Raw genomic sequence first — 19,462 nt, 5'->3', positions numbered from 1 at the left:
CTCTGCAGATGAGAATTCCTTCAGGAGCTGACAGCTGTAAGCTGTCTACTGCCTGTACTCCCAGCAGCTGGGGCAGCACGTTCTTTATTAAAGATGGATCAGAATCAATTACTCCTACCAGGATGGTGACTCCTTGTCTGCTGGTCTCTTGGAACAAGGAACCCAAAGGGGCTAGGTAGTAATTGCAGCTTATAATTCAACAGGAATTGCTAAAATGGGAAGCACAAATTACAAGAGGGACACAGGAATAATAATGGCAAGTAGGGCCACTCCTGCTTCCACCTGTTGGCTCCCAGACCCATGTATTCTTTTATCAGAGACATAGCACCATATAAATGTTTTGAAATCGAAGTGTATCCTGCATCCTAGGTGATACCCCATCCTCAAAAATATCACCTCCACACCTCCAAGCTAATGCTACAGCTGTGCCTTTAACAGGCCATTCCAATACTCTATCATTTAGGAAGCTTCTGGGTGATTCTATATGAGTTAAGACCGTGGACCACCTGACCATGGGCTCACTCCAACACCTTCGCCATAAAGTCAGTCCCCTGGTGTAACATGAAATTATGTATGATGCCATGCCAATAAATAAAATCCTCAAAAAGTGATGGCGTGAGCAAGAAAGACAATCTCCTACCTGGAATATGTCTGTGACCATGCCTAGCGTGATCAACTTGTCATCAAGTGCCAAGTTGGTCTCCTGGAGGGATTGTGCCATATCAGGAGCTCAGTGTTGGTCGCTGTTTCTGAATTTCAGGCAAAAGCAGAAACACTAGATCAACTTAAGTGAATAGGAGCCCATACCATTGAGCCCATACATGGCTTTCATCCCTGCCATCGTAGCCCTTTTGCTTATGTACCCATCGTGCCAGCATTAGGGTGGTATTAACGTATGATATGAAGATGCTCACACTTCATGCCCACTCCCATATGCCACGTGCCTCTACCCCTTACATGCAATCTTCCAATCTGTCTCTCCACAAATCACTTAACAGCCAGTCATTTCTCACTACCCAAGAGTTAACATATATTCTGAACTCAAGCCACTTCTCTTTCCACACAAAGGGGGTGACTTCAAGCTTCACCTCTTGAAGCTCTGCCCATTGGGAAGATTCTCCCTGGTGACTGGCTTTCAGTACCACCCCTGAGTGGAGCTGTACGGAGGATGCTATCTATTTTCAGCTTGCAACCACAGAAGCAACTAGTCCAAGAAGCGAGTTTGGGTTTTTCCTCCTTTTTACATCTGGTCTTAAAGGATGGCCCATACACCTGTAGGTGTGACCCGAGAGACAGGAACTGATACAACACTGACGGACGACATGGGGGTCTGGGCTGCCTGCTCGTGCAATTCCCATGAACCCTCGGGACCCACTCTTGCTCAGCCCTGTATGTACCAGTTCCATCTTAGCATGGATTATTGTTGTACCTGCTCCAAGTTATGACTGGATGGTTCTGATAGAACCCCAGCTCAAGACTGCCAGTTGTAACCACATGATGATTTTGCCCCAAGGTCAGGTAATTCATCTCTCATACCTCATCATCTCATACAACAAACTATCTTCATTTTTCCTAAAGTATATAATTGTCCACTGAAGATGGCATGGCCTTATTCTAAAACCCCCAGGGCCTTGGTTGTGATGCCCTATTGGCGGTTGCCATAAACTCCAGCTTTCCTACCACTGATGTCTCTAGAACCTTTGAATCTGCCTGGTTACATGACTGCAGAGCCCTTTTCTGCTCATAGCTGGCAGCCTTTCATGCCACTGGGTGGAAGCAGTATTCCCAGTTGGAATATACTGCCTCCAAGATCTGAAGAGGCCTACTAGGCATTATGCTTCCTTTTTCATGTTTAGGAAGTTCAGGGTGCAATACTTTGTCCTTTACTTTGGATGGCATGTCCTGGAATGCCCCTAACCAATGAAACTCTAAAAATATTACTGATGTGACAAGGTCCCTGAATCTTCTTACGGTATCTCTCTCACCGTCTAGGGAGGGTGTCTTATTAAAGTTTCCAATACGTTAGCGACTTCTTGCTCATATCGTCCAATAAATGTTACCATTGATATAATGTATTAATGTGATGTTCTCTGTGGCATCCTCTTCAACTTACTGGATGACAAAGGACAAGAGAGTTTAAATAGCCCTGAGGTAAAACTACAAAGGTATACTGTCATCTTTTCCCTGTGAATACATACTGTTTCTGATCTTTTATTTTCCTAACAGGGATGGAAATTATGCATCTACCCAATCAATGTCTGCCTACCAGGTACTTGGGAGTATGTTCATGTGCAATGGAAAGGACACCACATCTGGCACTTCAACTGCAGTTGAGCCTATGACTTAGCGCAGTTTGTGGCAGTCTGCTGTCATTCTTTACAACTCAGATGATGGGAATCAACCATCTTTTAGATACTTAACAGGCTCACTAATTTCCTCCACCACCACCCCAGGTTAAGATAGTGTTTTTGATTTATTATTTGGCTGAGGGATAGAGGCAGTTTCAGAGACTACCACTTACTTGGTGTTTTCTTTTTCTTTTCCTTTTCTTCTCTTCTCTCTTCCTTCTTTCTTTCTTTTTTTGTCTCTCCCACTATAATGATTCTTGTCCTGTAGGTCAGGGACACACGCGAGGGATTTTATGAAGTACTAAGTATTCGCTCTAATAAAATATTCAGAGGCTAAACAAATGACACTGTTGACCCACTGTGAGCCAAACCTTGACCAGGACTCCATTTATTACCTGGCTGCCATATGCACCCATTATACGAGGTGCTTTGGATCCCAGGTATCACTGTGAATTCAGACCCTGCATCCAACAAATATTGGGTTATTCTTACCTTTTTCCCCAGTGCAATTACTCAAATACCTGGAGGTAAGTCCCTTTGGGGAAGGACTAGGGGAATCATTACCACATGTATTTGACATGTGTTGCAGTGTCCTTCTCCTAGGGACATAACTTTTCCTCAGTCAATGGTTTCTGGGTTGAAAAACTGACTCAAGTTTGGAAACAGAACAAGAGAGCGTGACTTTAACGGAGCAACTCCTCTCAGCCTCCTGAGGTGGATTTATTTTAATGATACATATTGAGTAAATTCCTTTGTTATTGTCCATCCATTCCATTCCTAAAGGAACTGTGTTCTATTAACCAACTCCACAACTCTCTGAGGATCAGGCCTCCTCTGGCTGCCTCTTTAACCTTGCCAATTATTATTATGGTTATGTGCACATGGCATCTGTATATGTGATGGGTTTCATTCAAATATATATAATTATATATAGATATTTAGAACAGGCAAGATGTGGCCAGAAGCACACAACTGCAACAACAGTCAAAGAAAATTAATATGATACACCACATAACAAAATGAAGGTTAAAAATTGTATGATCACCTCAACAGATGCAGAAAAAGCACTTGACAAAATCTGAAATCCATTCATGATAAAAACTGTCAACAAACTAGGCACAGAGAGAATGTTTCTCAACATAAGAAAGGTCATATATGATAAGCTAACATCATACTCAGTGGTAAGAAAGTTTTTCCTCTAAGATCAAACATGCCCACTCTTGCCACTTTTATTAAACATAGTACCAGAAGTACTAGCCAGAGCAATTAAGCAACAAAAAGACATAATAAGGATCCAAATCAGAAAGGAAGAAGTCAAACTGTCTCTGTTTGCAGATGACGTGATATTATATATAGAAAACCCTAAAAACTCACCCCCAAAACTGTTAGAACTAATAAATGAATTCAGCAAAGTTGAAACACGTCTTTGAGAGCTCCAAGCAAAGTCCTGAGCTAGTCTACTTAGCTGAGGGTTCTAAAGAATGCATCAAGAGTTCTGTAAAAAAGACTTCCCTGTCTCTAGTCTATCAGGGACATTGTCATAACCAAGGAACTACAGGAATTGCTCCAAGTCCTTCCAAGTTAGGGAAACCCCAGCCATTTTCCACCACGGGGGCTGTAGAGTAGACAGCAGTGCCTCAAACAGGTCACCCTGCGTGTCTTATCAAAAAGATCCTGGCTTAGGGCTTCCCTGGTGGCGCAGTGGTTGCGCGTCCGCCTGCCGATGCAGGGGAACCGGGTTCGCGCCCCGGTCTGGGAGGATCCCACATGCCGCGGAGCGGCTGGGCCCGTGAGCCATGGCCGCTGAGCCTGCGCGTCCGGAGCCTGTGCCCCGCGGCGGGAGAGGCCACAACAGTGAGAGGCCCGCATCCCAAAAAAAAAAAAAAAAAAAAAAAAAAAGATCCTGGCTTAACAACTAGCACTTCAGGGGTTCTTTCCAAGTTCTATCTCCATTCGACTCTGAACCCACTAGCTACATCTGGCCGGGCAGATAGTAACAAAGGAGTAAGATAATGATTCTGGGAGATGTAACCCAATGAACAGAGAATGTTTCTGTTATGGTGGAGAGATATCTCACTGGCCTTTACCAGGGCCTAGGACAAATATTCTATGCCGTTCCCAGCAAACAACTTTCTGATTCAAAATTTAGCATCTCAGCCATCTTAATACCAAAAAAGTAGGACCTAGGAGACTCTCAGCACCATGAGAAAGGAACAAAGTTCACTCTAAATGAACAAAGTAGCATTTTTGTTTAAATACTAGTCTCAAGTAATACTAGTACTTAGTACTTATACAGAGCTTCCTACGTACCAGGCACTATTCTCAGAGCTTCGTATCTATTAACTTCTTTTATCCTCATAACAATCCTATGATGAAGTAGGTTCTGTCATTATTGTTCTCATTTTCCAAATGAAGATACTGAGGCATAAAAATGTTTGGTAACATATCCAAGGTCACATCCGCTGGTAAGAAGTGGCAGAGCTGCGATTTAAACCCAGACAGTCTGGCACAAGAATTTGTTTTCTTAGCCATTCTGCTATTGAGTGTGGAATCAATCTACCCCCGGGAGACCTGCCAAGTTAAGGCCCAAGCCTAGGACGTGAAGTTCTAACCCATATGCTAATCCGAACAAGTCTTGCCAGCACTCCAGCCTTTGATAATAACTCAATCAGATGATTCCTCATTGCCTAAGCCAGATCTTTGTTTGAACATGGAAATACAGAATGTGTGGTAGATGATGAGTAAATCAAAGGCTTATAGAAAAGTTCTCACTGATGCTCAGATCATTTCAGAGTTCAATGTCTTTGCATGTGCTGGCAATATTCTCCACTCTTCACCATGCAAATTCCTCCCTACCTTTCAAATTCAGAACAAGTATCCTGTTCTCTGGAAGGCCTTCCTCATTCCCAACTCTAAAGGCAACCCTTCCTCTGCACCCTTTCTTTATTGTAGCATTTAGTACTTTATATTCTATCTACTGCTATTCTCATCCTTCTAGATGGCAAACTTTTTGAAAACAGAACTCTTTGGAAAGCCTCTGTTCCCTCATTGGAATACTGAGAGTAATAAAATTACCTCTTTTGCGAGGATTAACTAAGATAATCTCTGGAAACTCACTTGACATTTAATTAGCATTCAGTGAAGGACAGCCACTCTGAAAGTATAGTTTTGTAACCTTGGGTAGTTGGTACAGTGTTGACATACAATATACAGTTAGTAAATGTTTGTTAAACAAGTACAAAATAATATTCCAAAATATCACTGAGGAAAAAACAAAAACAAAAAAATCACTGAGGATGTACTTCAAACGTCTTAGTTAAAGGTCTTTAATATAATGCTAGCCCCGATTCGTCAGTTTTGCCTATTGAAATTTCACAACTCAAGTTGTCACATACCTTGTTGGTGTCATTTCATTTTTCCTGTTACAGTTGAAGGGATGCTGTGACCAAGACTGTTTAAAATTAAAATAGAATTTGCAAGTATATTCAGATAAGGAAAAGATACCCTTGCTTTTAAATTATTTCATTGGTACATTTAGTCATCTTACATTTTAAAATGAAGGCAATAAATTAAAAATATTCCTTTCTCATTTTTCCTTTTTTTGGTTCCTTTCCCTCCTTCATAGTTTTAATTTTAAATAAAAAACAATGGCTGCCTTCAAAAGTTATTTTATAAACAGACCAAGTTTTGTTATAATTACTAACACAAGAAAAATTTCAGTGTATCCAAAAAAATTTCTAAGCTCCTTGACATAGCCCACTTTACTGGGTTACCATGAATACAATAAAAATGCCAGACTAATAAAAGAATTTGGAAAATTCCTTGGAGAAACTGGATATTATCTACTGGATAAAAATCATTTCTGACCCTTAAGTAAGTCTTGGTCTGTATTTTGTTTACTTTCTTGAATATCTCCTAAGTATCTCTAAACTCTCCATCTTACTAATTATACAAATATATAAAAATTATTTATAGTATAAGGTATTTTACTTTACTATAGTATAGTATAAGGTTATTTTACTTTAATTCCTTTGAAGGGAATAAAATAGCTATCTTATATCATTTTATAAAGCATCTGTTTCCTCATGCAGGGAATTTCATGTAGTTATAATTAAAGTTTATTTTACTCTAATAATTTTTACCCTTTATATATTTAGGAAACCTGAACCTTATTGCAGAAGAAGTCAGTATTGAACTTAACATAATTACTTGCACAATCTATAGACATCCATTCCACAAATTGTTACCAAAAGCCCTATGCTGTATAAGCATTATGCTAGCTGCTCAGGATACAGGAATACAAATGAACAAAACACAAGTCAGTAGTGATAAGTATTACAAAGAAAAAGAAAGCAGATTAAGGGGAATAGAGAGTGAAGGAGATGAGGTGTTATACAGATCAGGTAAGTATCTCAAAGGAAACAAGAGAGTGAGTCACAGGACACTGAGAAAGGGACCTCCAGACAGACATGTTAGCAAGTGCAAAGGTCCCAAGACAGAAATGTATTCTGCTTATTCTAAGCAAAGAGATCGGTGTGGTTGGAGTGGTGTGAGCTAAGGAGAGGAAAAGCACCTCCCTGGCGGCCCAGTGGTTAGGACTCTGCACTTTCACTGCCAAGGGCTCAGGTTCAATCCCTGGTCAGGGAACTAAAATCCCACAAGCCACGTGGCCAAAAAAAAAAAGGAGAGAAAAAAACGTAGGAGATGAGGTCAGAGAGAAAGCATGGCCACAGATCCAATGGAAAGATGATGTGAGCCACATACAAAGATCTTCTAGCATCCATATTTTTAAAAATACAAAAAAATAATTTTTTTTGCCACGCCACTCCACTCAGCTTGTGGGATCTTCCTCGACCAGGGATTGAACCCAGGGCCACAGCAGTGAAAGCACCAAGTCCAAACCACTAGACCACCAGGGAAGCCCGAAATGAAATTAATTTTAATACTGTATTTTATTTGAAGCACCATATCCAAAATATGATTTCAATACATAATCAATATAACAAAATATTAATGAGGTATTTTATGTTTTTTCTTTCTTAAGAAGTCTTTAAAATCCAGTGTGTATTTTATACTCACAGCACATCTACATTCAGACTAGCACATTTCAAGTGCTCAGTAACCACATGTGGCTAGTGGCTACCATATTGGTGCAGTTATAGACAATTGTAAAGCCTTTGAAGAGTTTGGATTTTGTTTTATGTATCAAATATATACGAAAATAAAAGAACAGTATAATGAATTTAAAGTTGCCATCACTCAGTTTCAACGATTAGCAATACATGGCCATCTATACCTCTATCCGTCTTCCCCAAACCTAGATTATTTTGAAGAACTGTACTGGAGAGTTTTGAACAAAGGAATGACTTTTAACAACTCACTCTAACTGCCAAGTCGAGAATACCTTGTAAAGAAGCATGGATGGAAACAGGAAGACCTGTTATGAGGCCATTACAATAATCCACGTGAATTTACAGCAGCTTAGTTTGGGGTGATGGTAGTGGAGTTGGTGAGAAATGGAGGATTGATTGGATTCTTAATATATTTCAAAGGTAGAAGCTGACAGGATATATTGGTGAATTGGGTACAGGATATGAAAGAAAAGAATCAGAGATGACTTCAAGGTATTAGGCCTGAGCAATGTGATAGAGTTGCCATTTACTGAAACAGGGGAGACTGCCAGAGGAACAGCTGAATGGAAATTGAGGGTTCATCTTTGGCTATGCTAAGTTTAGACGTCCTATTAGACATTCAAGTGCCAATAGTGAATAAAAAGTTGTATATCTAGATCTGCAATTCAAGGAAGAAGTCCAGGCAGAGATGTAAATTTGTGAGCGATCAGAAAATAGGTGGGGGCTTCCCTGGTGGCGCAGTGGTTGAGAGTCCGCCTGCCGATGCAGGGGACACGGGTTCGTGCCCCGGTCCGGGAAGATCCCACATGCCGCGGAGCAGCTGGGCCCGTGAGCCATGGCTGCTGAGCCTGTGCGTCCGGAGCCTGTGCTCCGCAACAGGAGAGGCCACAGCAGTGAGAGGCCCGTGTACCGCAAAAAAAAAAAAAAAAAAAAAATAGGTGGTATTTAAAACCATGGGACAAGATGCATTCACTAGGAAATGAATATAAATGGAGGAGAGGTCCTGGTACACTCCAAAGTTAAGAGCAGGAAGAGGAGGAGGAACCAGGAAAGGAGACTTAATCGAAGCCCCAAGTGAGACAGAAAAAAAATAAAAATAAAATGCAAGAAAAAGTAGTGTCCCAGAAGAAAAGTAAAGGAAGTATTTCAGTGTAGCAATATATATTATTATATACAAATATAGTAATATTCAATAGCACAGGGAATGATACTCAATATCCTGTAATAACCTATAATGGAAAAGAATCTTAAAAAGAATATATAGGGCTTCCCTGGTGGCGCAGTGGTTGAGAGTCCGCCTGCCGATGCAGGGGACACGGGTTCGTGCCCCGATCCGGGAAGATCCCACATGCCGCGGAGCGGCTGGGCCCGTGAGCCATGGCCGCTGAGCCTGCGCGTCCGGAGCCTGTGCTCCGCAACGGGAGAGGCCACAACAGTGAGAGGCCCACGTACCACAAAAAAAAAAAAAAAGAATATATATATGTACATATATGTATAACTGAATCACTTTGCTGTACACCTGAAACTAACACAACATTGTAAATCCAACTATATTTCAATAAAAAAAATTTTAAAAGAACTGTTTCAAGAAGGAGGTAGTAAACAAATCATAAAACTAAATTTAAGAAAATAAAAACCAATGCCTAGAAGTTGAAAACAAACTGAAACAAATGAACCTAATGGTATATCAGTTTGGTAACAAAATCACACAGAGAAAAAAATTATTCCAATTGATCTTAGAACAAAATATTTTGACTATACAGTTTTTAGTGCAATACATTCCTAGGACAAAAATATTAAAACGGCAAACAAATCTTAAAATACCTAATGTCACTTAGTATTCTTATTGTTAATAGTAACAACTGTATTATTAACATGTATATATTTTAACATAATACAACTAAGAAATTATGTTAAAGCTGCTAAGGACTAACGTTCAGCATTAAAATGTCAGTTAAAAAACCTTGTAATTTTAAATTGTGGTTGTAAATATCAGTATAAACTTGTAACTTTATTTTTTAAAAGGTACTTATTTTCTAACTGTCCACTGAAAGGCCAAGAAGCAATGATAATCAAGTAGCAACAAGAATTCCATACTCTGGTCTCAAAACACCTTCACACACTAAAAGGACTCAGGGTTTTTTTCAACAGTCTATTCCAAGAAATGTACCAATTAAGCTTGGAATATCACATTATGATAGAAAGCAAGGAAGCTATCAAAAGCTAATATTGCCATATTAAATAAATACAGAAAACATCAAAATGTTCCCCCTTGTGCCCAAAATAGAATAATGTGAGTATCAAACAACTGCAACTGATAGAAATACATTGAATGTGTGAAGCCATGAGTTCGTAGTGACATGCAGAAAAGGAAAAAGACAGAGAGAGAGATTCTTTGGACATCATGGAGGTTGCTAGGTAACCAACACATTACTCTGGAATTGGATAATTTAAAGGAAATAATTAAAGATCTCTCCTGTCTTTTCAGTATGAACAGTATTTCAGGGTAACCAAATAATCCTAAAGGATGTAGAAAAGTTTTTCTATACAGAAGACTTCTAGCTAATAAATGTAGAAGTAATGATCAAATTAGAAAATCACCATCTTGCAACCCCTATTTCAAAATGAATCAGACGATAGTCATCAATAGATATTAAAATCATTAGTTAAAAGACTGTTGGGAAACTTCACAATGAAGGAACTAGGCTGTCACCACCTGAATTAAATAAGCATTACTAAAAACGTGAGACAATCTGACACTATGTGTTTCTCCAGGTGATGAAACAATATGAAGTCTGTAACATCACCTACAGCTAGTCTCGGTTCAAAACTTGAAACAGAATTTAATCAAGTCTTTAGATCTCACTTCTAGACAGCAGGACTACTGACCCACTTTCTTCAAGAAGTAAATGCAATAAGGGAGGGGAAAAGGAGCACTCCTCCAGATGAAAAGAGATCCTAGAGACCCTAAGAACCAAATTCAAGATGTGGACCTTGTTTGGACTCTGATCTGAAAAAAATAATTGTAAAAAGGCATTTTTTGAGACAATCGGAGAAATCTTAATAGTTTGTATTAAAACTTCAGAAATGTTTTATTTCCTTTGTTAGATGTAAAAATGGATTTGCGGTTACCTAAGGAAAAAAAATTTGTCTTTCAAAGCATAATGAAGTGGCTGGGTAAAATAGCATGCCATCTAAGATTTGCTTTTAAATACTTCAGCAAAAACAAAAACAAAACACACACACAAAAATAGAAACAGCTCCAGTTATCAAGATACTCACTTACCCCAGCATAAGAGCTGCGAGCTCTTCAACAGCCATAGAATACTGTCCCTGCTTCAGCAACTCAGATACTCACCATGACTCAAGAGTTGCTGAGTAGAAGCATGGAGGTCAGAACTGAACTGGGCAAACGCAGCAACCTCACCATAGGAGCCAATTTTGACTTCATGGTGCCTGCACCTGCTTCACAGACCTGGTGTGGGCAGCATATCTGACACAGGACACAGAAAAACCAATGTAAATCGTAGGGCAGATACCTTTGTAGAACAATTCTGTTTCCAAGAAGATCTGTCCATCACTGATAGGAACGATATTTGTTGGAATGTAAGCAGACACATCACCAGCTTGTGTTTCTGGTAAGGAAGTCAAGGAGCCACCACCAAAAGAATTGTTCATTATGTCTGTTCTCTCCTGTAGATGGGAGTGCAAGTAGAACACATCATCAGGCTGGGCCTCATGAGTAGCTGAGTGGTCTGCAGGTCAGCAGAGGCACCAGCCTGTTTGGATAACTCATCATAGATGATCAAAGCATGTTTGCCATTATCCCTAAAATACTCTCCCATAGCACAGCAAGAATAAGGAGTCAGGTACTGACGGAGGGCAGTATCAGCAGCAGTGGCTGAAACCACACTGGAGTTCTTCATGGCATCCACATCTGTAAGTGTCTTCACCAGCTGGGCAACAGTGGATCTCTTCTGACCAGTAGCAGTGTAGATACAGTATAGTTTCTTCTTTCCATCAGATCCATCACTGAAATGTTTCTGGTTAATAATTATGTCAATCATTGATGTTTTGCCAGTCACCAATCATCAGCCTGTACTGACCACAACCAATCAGCACAAAGCATGAATGCCAGTCTGCACTGGTTTCTGCACAGAGGTTGGAGAAATGATGCCAGGGGCTTTCAGGCCAACTCACCAATGGGTCTTGGAACCAACTGGATCCTTGCCATCAATGACATTACCAAGGGCATCTACTATACAACCCAGTAGCTTCTCACCAACTAGAACATTCACAATGGCTCCTGTCCTCTTCACAATATCTCCTTCCTTAATTAGTTTATCATGTCCAAACACAACAAAACCAACATTGTCAGTTCCCAAGTTGAAACATACCCTTTAAGCCTGAAGAAAACACTACCATTTCATCTGCTTGAACATTCCTCAGCCCATTTGAGACACACCCTGCTTCTTCACAGTCAACAGAGGTTTTGGCTCCAAGGTTACGCTCTTCAAGAACAGAGGATACCTCAGCAGTGCCAGTCTTCTGAAGACAAGTGTTAAGAGGCGTGGAGGTTCCCTGTGGCAATGAAGGATGATCCCAAAGCATTCTGAAGACCAGTCTGGCCTGCCAAGGGAGGGTGCAAGCCACAGCCCAAGGCCACGTGTCCAGACAGCATCTTTGCAGCTCTCCTTGGGTGGTTCCTCTGCAGCTGCAACCTCTGGACCGACTTCCAAGCAAATATTAACCAAAAAAAATTACACCAGTATTTTGAGATACTATGTAAGAGGATTATGAGATAATTATATTAGTATCAGACAAAATGTTTTTAAGAAAAAATCCTTATTATGGATAAAGTCACATGTAAAGATAAAATGATGCAAGAATAACTCACTAGTAACATAATATCTATGCTTGTAAAATTTTTTATTTTTTTTACTTTTATTATGAAATTTACAAACATACACAAAAGTAGAAAAAAATAGTACAATGAACGCCTATAAATCCACTAAGATTCAGCCATTGTTAACATTCTGTCATATTAGCTTTATTGATTTATCAATCTATTTCATTTTTTATTATTGTGGTTGAGCTGTTTCAAAGTGTCACACGTTATGACATTTTATGCCAAAATTCTTTACTCTTCTAAAAGAAAGAAAACAATTCTCCTATCTAAATACGATGGTATTGCCTCCCCAACATGAAAATAGCTCTCTAGTTTCATCTCACACCCATTCTATATTTAAATTTACCCACGTCCTCAAAGTGTTATTTATAGCTCACTTTTTCATAGCAGGATCCAATCAAGGATCATCTACTGTATTTGGTTGGTATAGCTCTTAAATTTAATCTATAGTTATTGCCCCTCCCCCATTTTTAGGAAATCCCATTTCTAGAAATCTATCCCGAAGATAACACTAGCAAAAAAATTTTTTAATTAATTTTTTATTGAGGTATAATTGACATACAACTTTATATGTTAGGTACATAACATACAACTTTATAGGTTAAGTACATAACATAATGATTCGATATTTGTATACACTGTGAAATGATCACCACAGTAAGTCTAGTTAACATACATCACCATACACAGTTATGGAATTTTTTTCGTGATATGAGCTTTGATGATTTACTACTCCCTTAGCGATTTTCAAACATGCAATACAGTATTATTAACTATACTCGCCATGCTGTACACGACATCCCCACGAGTTATTTATTTTATAAATGGAAATTTGTACCTTTCAACTCCCTTTACTCATCTGCCCACCCTCCGACTCCCGCCTCTAGCAACCACCAATCTGTTCTATCTATGAACCTGGTTTTTGTTTTGTTTGAGATTCCACATATAAATGAGATCAAAAACAGCAAGTTTGTTTTAATACATACCTACAAAGGTATTCCCTTCAGCACTATTTGTTACAGTAAAAAGACTGAAAACAAACCAAATGTTCATTAAAAGGGGACTGGAGGCATGAACAGCCACACAGTGAAGTCCTGTGCAACATTTAAAAATGAGAAAGACTCTTGAATACTGCTATGAAGTGATCTCCAGAATATATTTTTAAATGTACAAATCATGTCACAGACAGTGGGCATAAAATGCTGCCTTTTATCTAAGAAATAAGTGAAGAGCAAAGCAAAAACTAATATAAATGAAAGGCAACATCATTACAAACCATGCAGTAGATATAAAAAAGGACAATAAGATATTACCAACAACTTTATGCCAATAAACTTGAAAATTTGAATGGACAAGAAAAATAGAGAAAAACCAACTTACTAAAACTAACACAAAAATTAAAAGTAAATCTAAATAACCCTGTACCTATGAAAGAAAATGAACCCATAATTAAAGGCCTTCCCCAAAAGAAATCTCCAGGCCATATCACTTCACTAGTGACTTCTAAATTAACAAAGAAATAATATCAATCTTATACATGCTCTTATAGAGAATACTTTTCAACTTGTCTTATGATGTCAGAATAAACTCAATACCAAAACTGAAGGACTTACAAGGACAGAAAATTACAGACCAATTTTTTTCATAAATCTCATAAATCCATTGATTTAAAAACCCCTAAAACAAAACAGTAGCAAATTGAATCCAATAACATAAAAAAGAAATAACACATTACAACATTTAATGCAATGTTGGTTTAATATTTGAAAATTAATCAATGCAATTCACCATATTAACAGAATAAAGAAAAACATGCAAACTGACAGGAATATGGAATAGAAATTTAAAACCCATTCTACAGGTACCTGAGAGTTGTACAGTAAATCTACAGTACAAGAAAACAAATACACACACACACACACACACACACAATTATTCCCAGGGAAAGAGGTAGCAACTTGGTTTAGAATATTGCCAAAGAGTTACTCTCTCCTCTGGGCTAGGCCTCACTTTCTTTAAACTAGCAAGGAGATAAGTCTGGGGACACCAACAGACAGAGACTGGTCCAAGGGTCCTTCTATTAGTCCCTTTATTCTGTCTTGAAGATAATGCTTTTTCAACCTTCTGCTGGTAGAACTTTCTTTTTTGCGGTGTGTACATGAACAGTTCGGGACCTCCACTCACACGACGTTACGCGTTTGCTCACCATCTACAACTACGTCCTATAGGCACAATGGAGCAACTGTTTCAAAGGAGTGAGGTGTTATGGCCCTGCTATTACCTCCCTGAGCGTGGGCAAACGTGGAGACATCTAATCAAAACTCTACTGCCAGTGAGAGTGCCAAATGCACAACCACTTTGGAAGACACAGTACATTTCTTAACACATTTACCATATGACCTAGTAATGTCACTCCTAGGTATCTATCCAAAAGAAATGAAAATTTATGTTCACAAAAAAAAACTTCTATAAGAATGTTCATGGGAATTCCTGGTGGTCCAGTGGCTAAGAATCCGTCTTCCAATGCAGGGGACGCGGGTTCGATCCCTGGTCAGGGAACTAAGATCCCACACGCTGCGGGACAGCTAAGCCCTCATGCCACAACTACTGAGCCTGTGCACTCTAGAGCCCGTATGCTGCAACTACTGAGCTGGCGCACCGCAACAATGAATCCCACGTGTAGCAACTAAGACCCGATGCAGCCAAATAAATAAATAAATATTTTTTAAAAAAAGAATGTTCACAGCAGTTTTATCATAATAGCCCCAAACTAGAAAGAGTCCAAATGTTTATCAATAGGAGAAAAAATATACAAACTGTGTTACGTTCATATAATGAAATACTACTCAGCATTAAACAAATTACACACACAACAACATAAATGAAAATCAGAAACATTATGATGAGTGAAAGCAGCCAGAAACAAGAGCACACACTGTATGGTTCCATTTATATGAAATTCTAGAATAGGCAAAATTAATCTATGGTGGAAAAAACTGCCTTGGGGTGGGGTAGGATTTGACTAGGAACGGTATAAGGGGTCTTTTTGGTGGGATGGTAGTGTTCTGCCTATTAACAGAAGTTTGGGTAGCAGGCTAATGTATTTGTCAAAACTCAGCTAATGTATGCTAAAAATGTGTGCATTTCATTGTATATAAACTTTACATCTAGAGAAGAAACTTTAAATACTGAACTTGAGTTAATGACATGCATGTTAAAGTACTTAGGGAAAAGTGGCTGAAAACCGTAATTTGTTTCAAAGAGCATAAAAAAATAAAATGGTTTAATGGATAGATGTGGCAGAGTATAACAAAAGAATTAATGGTAGAATCTAGATGTGGGCATATCCTTTCAACCTTGCTGTATGGACGAACTTTTCATAGTAAAATGTTGAAAACACACGTAAAGCTCTGTCGCCTCGTTTGAAATAGGTTCAGTGAGGAAGCTTTCCTCAGGTAGATATATTAAGTAGCAAGTAAGCATAATTTTTTTTTTTTTTCGGTACGCGGGCCTCTCACTGTTGTGGCCCCTCCCGTTGCGGAGCACAGGCTCCGGACGCGCAGGCTCAGCGGCCATGGCTCACGGGCCCAGCCGCTCCGCGGCATGTGGGATCTTCCCGGACCGGGGCAGGAACCCGTGTCCCCTGCATCGGCAGGCAGACTCTCAACCACTGCGCCACCAGGGAAGCCCAAGTAAGCATAATTTGAAGAAAGAGAGGGGCTTGTTACAGGAATGTGAACAATATAAATTTTCATTCCTTTTAAGCAATACGTAAAATTTGTCTTCATGATAGGAAGTGCACAGTTTTTGGTGTGACTTAAAAACATTAGTTGATAGTCATAATTTGACAGTGCCATTTGTTTCCTATAAGAAATGAGAAAATCATTAATTGCACAGTATGAAGGGAGGGAAGCTTATAAAGAAAAATTTGACCGGGAAATTCCCTGGCAGTTCAGTGGTTAGGGCTCCATGCTTCCACGGCAGGGGGCACGGGTTCGATCCCCAGTCAGGGAACTAAGATCCCGTATGCTACGAGGCATGACCAAAGGAAAAAAAATTGACCAAGGACCTCCCAGGACATGACTTGATTAGTAAAGCAGGTGTATTTTAGTTTCTTCTAATTACCTCCCCAACCAGGGTTGCAGTGGGGGGAGTCCTAAACAGCTTTTCTGGCATAGAATTCTGTTATTTTCCTTGCTGCTAGCAGCAAACTAGAATTCTGTTCCAATTATTTGTCTTTTTAAATCAAGCAAAATGAGAACAGCTCTGTGTAAATTATAATCTGTATAATTATATCAGTGGCCTTCAAAACTTTTTTTAACCTCAACCTACCGAAGAAATATATTTTACATCATGACCCAGGAAACACACACACACACACAGATATATGAATCAAAAGTTTCAGGAAATACTGTTATTACTTATGATGCCATCTGATATTTATTTCCATTTTATTCCATTACTTCAAAATGCTAGTCATAACCCATTAAATTGATATCCTATCTCCCTAATGGATCATAACCTGCCATTTGAAACACTGTACCATGTAACAGAGTTTTTTAGAAAACTCTAAGCCCTGGATGTGGACTGCATTGTGACACAATCTAAGAAATGTAGAAATGTAAAATATCTTTCTATTGCTTTATAAGTGCTATTCCACAGACTCCTTTTCTCGTGATAAATTAATAAATATGTATTGCACCAACTCTGTGCAAGGCCTCGTGCTAGGAACTTGAGATGAACAATTTCATTATACTTCTTTTATATATTTCCTTCCTAAGAACTCAAAGGGTTTTAGATATACTCTATTTATTGTACCAAAACCCCACAAGGTCACAAAGGATAGGCATCATCAATGCTTTGGAGTTGAAGGCACTGAGTCAGAAATCACATATTTGCCAAAAGTCATACTATTAAAGTAATGGAAGTTAAGAAACAAATTTTCTCAACTTCAACTTTAAAACGCTAGAGTATTTTTAAAAATCAACTTCAAAAATCATATTTATTTTCTATATTAAAATACATAATATCTTTTTTGCATAGAAATAACTGGATTAAATGTTTGATCATGTCTTATTTAAATTATATCCATCTATCATAATACAGTCAGATGTGCATTAAACACTGTTTAAAGATAAACGGGGCTTCCCTGGTGGCGCAGTGGTTGCGAGTCCGCCTGCCAATGCAGGGGACATGGGTTCGTGCCCCGGTCCGGGAAGATCCCACATGCCGCGGAGCGGCTGGGCCCGTGAGGCATGGCCGCTGAGCCTGCGCGTCCGGAGCCTGTGCTCCGCAACGGGAGAGGCCACAGCAGTGAGAGGCCCGCGTACCGCAATCAATCAATCAATCAATCAAAACATTTTTCTCAAGATCCCCAGAGAAAAACTAGGCGAACACCACAGAGAATATGAGCAGAACATGCAGAGTGATTCCTGTTTACTCGTACTACTACCCTTGAAACATACCCTGGCATCCCACAGATTTCATCTACTAGCATGAATTACCTTGCAGAAAATTTCTTAGTTCCTTACACAAGCAGACATGCGTCGCATCTCTTCTGTTTATGTCTCAATTCTAGGAGTTATCGACGTTTTTGTTCTTTTTATTTTTCTACATGCAAGTAATAAAAACAAACTGTAAAGAGATACTATTTATAAATTACATCTAGTAATAAATATTGGGCAGGCCAAAAAGTTCCTTTGGTTTTTAAATAAAAATAAAAGACACACTTTTCATTTTCACCAGGAACTTTATTGAACACATTCACTGTTTTGTTCCACTACCTTCTGCCATTTTTCAGGCAACTTCATAATTCCATCTTCCCAAAACTTTTAATCTTTTTGAGCAAAGAACTGTTCCAGGTGCCTTTTACAGCCTTCCAGGGAATTGAAATTTTTTTCCATTATGAGAATTTTGTAAAGACTGAAATACATGGAAATCCAAAGGTGCAATGTCTGGTGAATAGAGCAGATGAATCAGAACTTCCCAGCCAAGCTGTAACAGTTTTTGCTTGGTCATCAAAGAAACATGTGGTCTTGCGTTATCCAGATGGAAGATTATGTGCTTTCTATTGACTAATTCCGGAACTTTTCGTTGAGTGCTAGTTTCAGTTGGTCCAATTGGGAGCAGCACTTGTTGGAATTAATTATTTGGTTTTCTGGAAGGAGCTCATAGTAGAGGACACCCTTCCAATCCCATCCCATTCTTTGGATGAAGGCCGGCCTTTGGTGTGGTTGGTGGTTGTTCATTTCACTTGCCCCACGATCTCTTCCACTGCACGTTATTGTACGGTATCCATTTTTCATCACGCATCACAATTTGTTTTAAAAACGGAACGTTTCCTTACGTTTAAGTAGAGAATCGCATGTGGAAGTACCATCAAGAAGGTTTTTTTCGCTTAACTTATATGGAACCCAAACGTTAAAGCAGTGAACATAACCAAGCTGGTGCAAATGATTTTCAATGCTTGATTTGGGTATTTTGAGTATGTCGGCTATCTCCCACGTGGTATAATGCTGATTGCTCTCAATTAATGTCTCAATTTGATCGCTATCAACTTCAACTGGTCTACCCGACCGTGGAGAATTGTCCAGCGAGAAATCTCCAGCACAAAACTTCGCAAACCACTTTTGACATGTTCGGTCAGTCACAGCACCTTCTCCACACATTGCACAAATCTCTTTTTGCGTTTCAGTTGTGCTTTCCCCTTTCTTGAAATAATAAAGCATAATACGCCAAAAATGTTTTTTCTTCTATCTCCAATATTAAAATGGCCACACAAAAATTCACCAATTTTGATAAGTTTGTTTTTTCAATGCATGTTGATATGACAGCCGTCACAATACTATCTAAAAAATTGTTTCAAATGAAGTTAAAGACAACTAAGCGCTACTAGAACCATCTTAGGGAAAAACCCGAACAAACCTTTTGCCCAACCCAAACCAAAAAACACATAAAAAGCCTCTGCAAGGAAACTTACAAAAGTTTACTGAGAAACTTTAAAGAAGACCTTAATAAATTTTGAGAGTTACCATATTTGCAGAATGAAAGACTCAGTATTTTAAACATTTCAA

The 19,462-nt window shown here is 39.0% G+C and overlaps 1 pseudogene; it reads right to left on the bottom strand.

The window, feature by feature from the left end:
• Positions 1-10,634: 10,634 nt before the first annotated feature.
• Positions 10,635-12,161, bottom strand: LOC102975540 (ATP synthase subunit alpha, mitochondrial-like; annotated as a pseudogene).
• Positions 12,162-19,462: the final 7,301 nt, after the last annotated feature.

The sequence above is a fragment of the Physeter macrocephalus genome, chromosome 5 (genome assembly GCF_002837175.3).
Source record: "Physeter macrocephalus isolate SW-GA chromosome 5, ASM283717v5, whole genome shotgun sequence".
Taxonomy (NCBI): Eukaryota; Metazoa; Chordata; class Mammalia; order Artiodactyla; family Physeteridae; genus Physeter; species Physeter macrocephalus.
The sequence above is the reverse complement of the archived record's forward strand: the minus strand, read 5'-3'. Positions and strand labels throughout refer to the sequence as shown.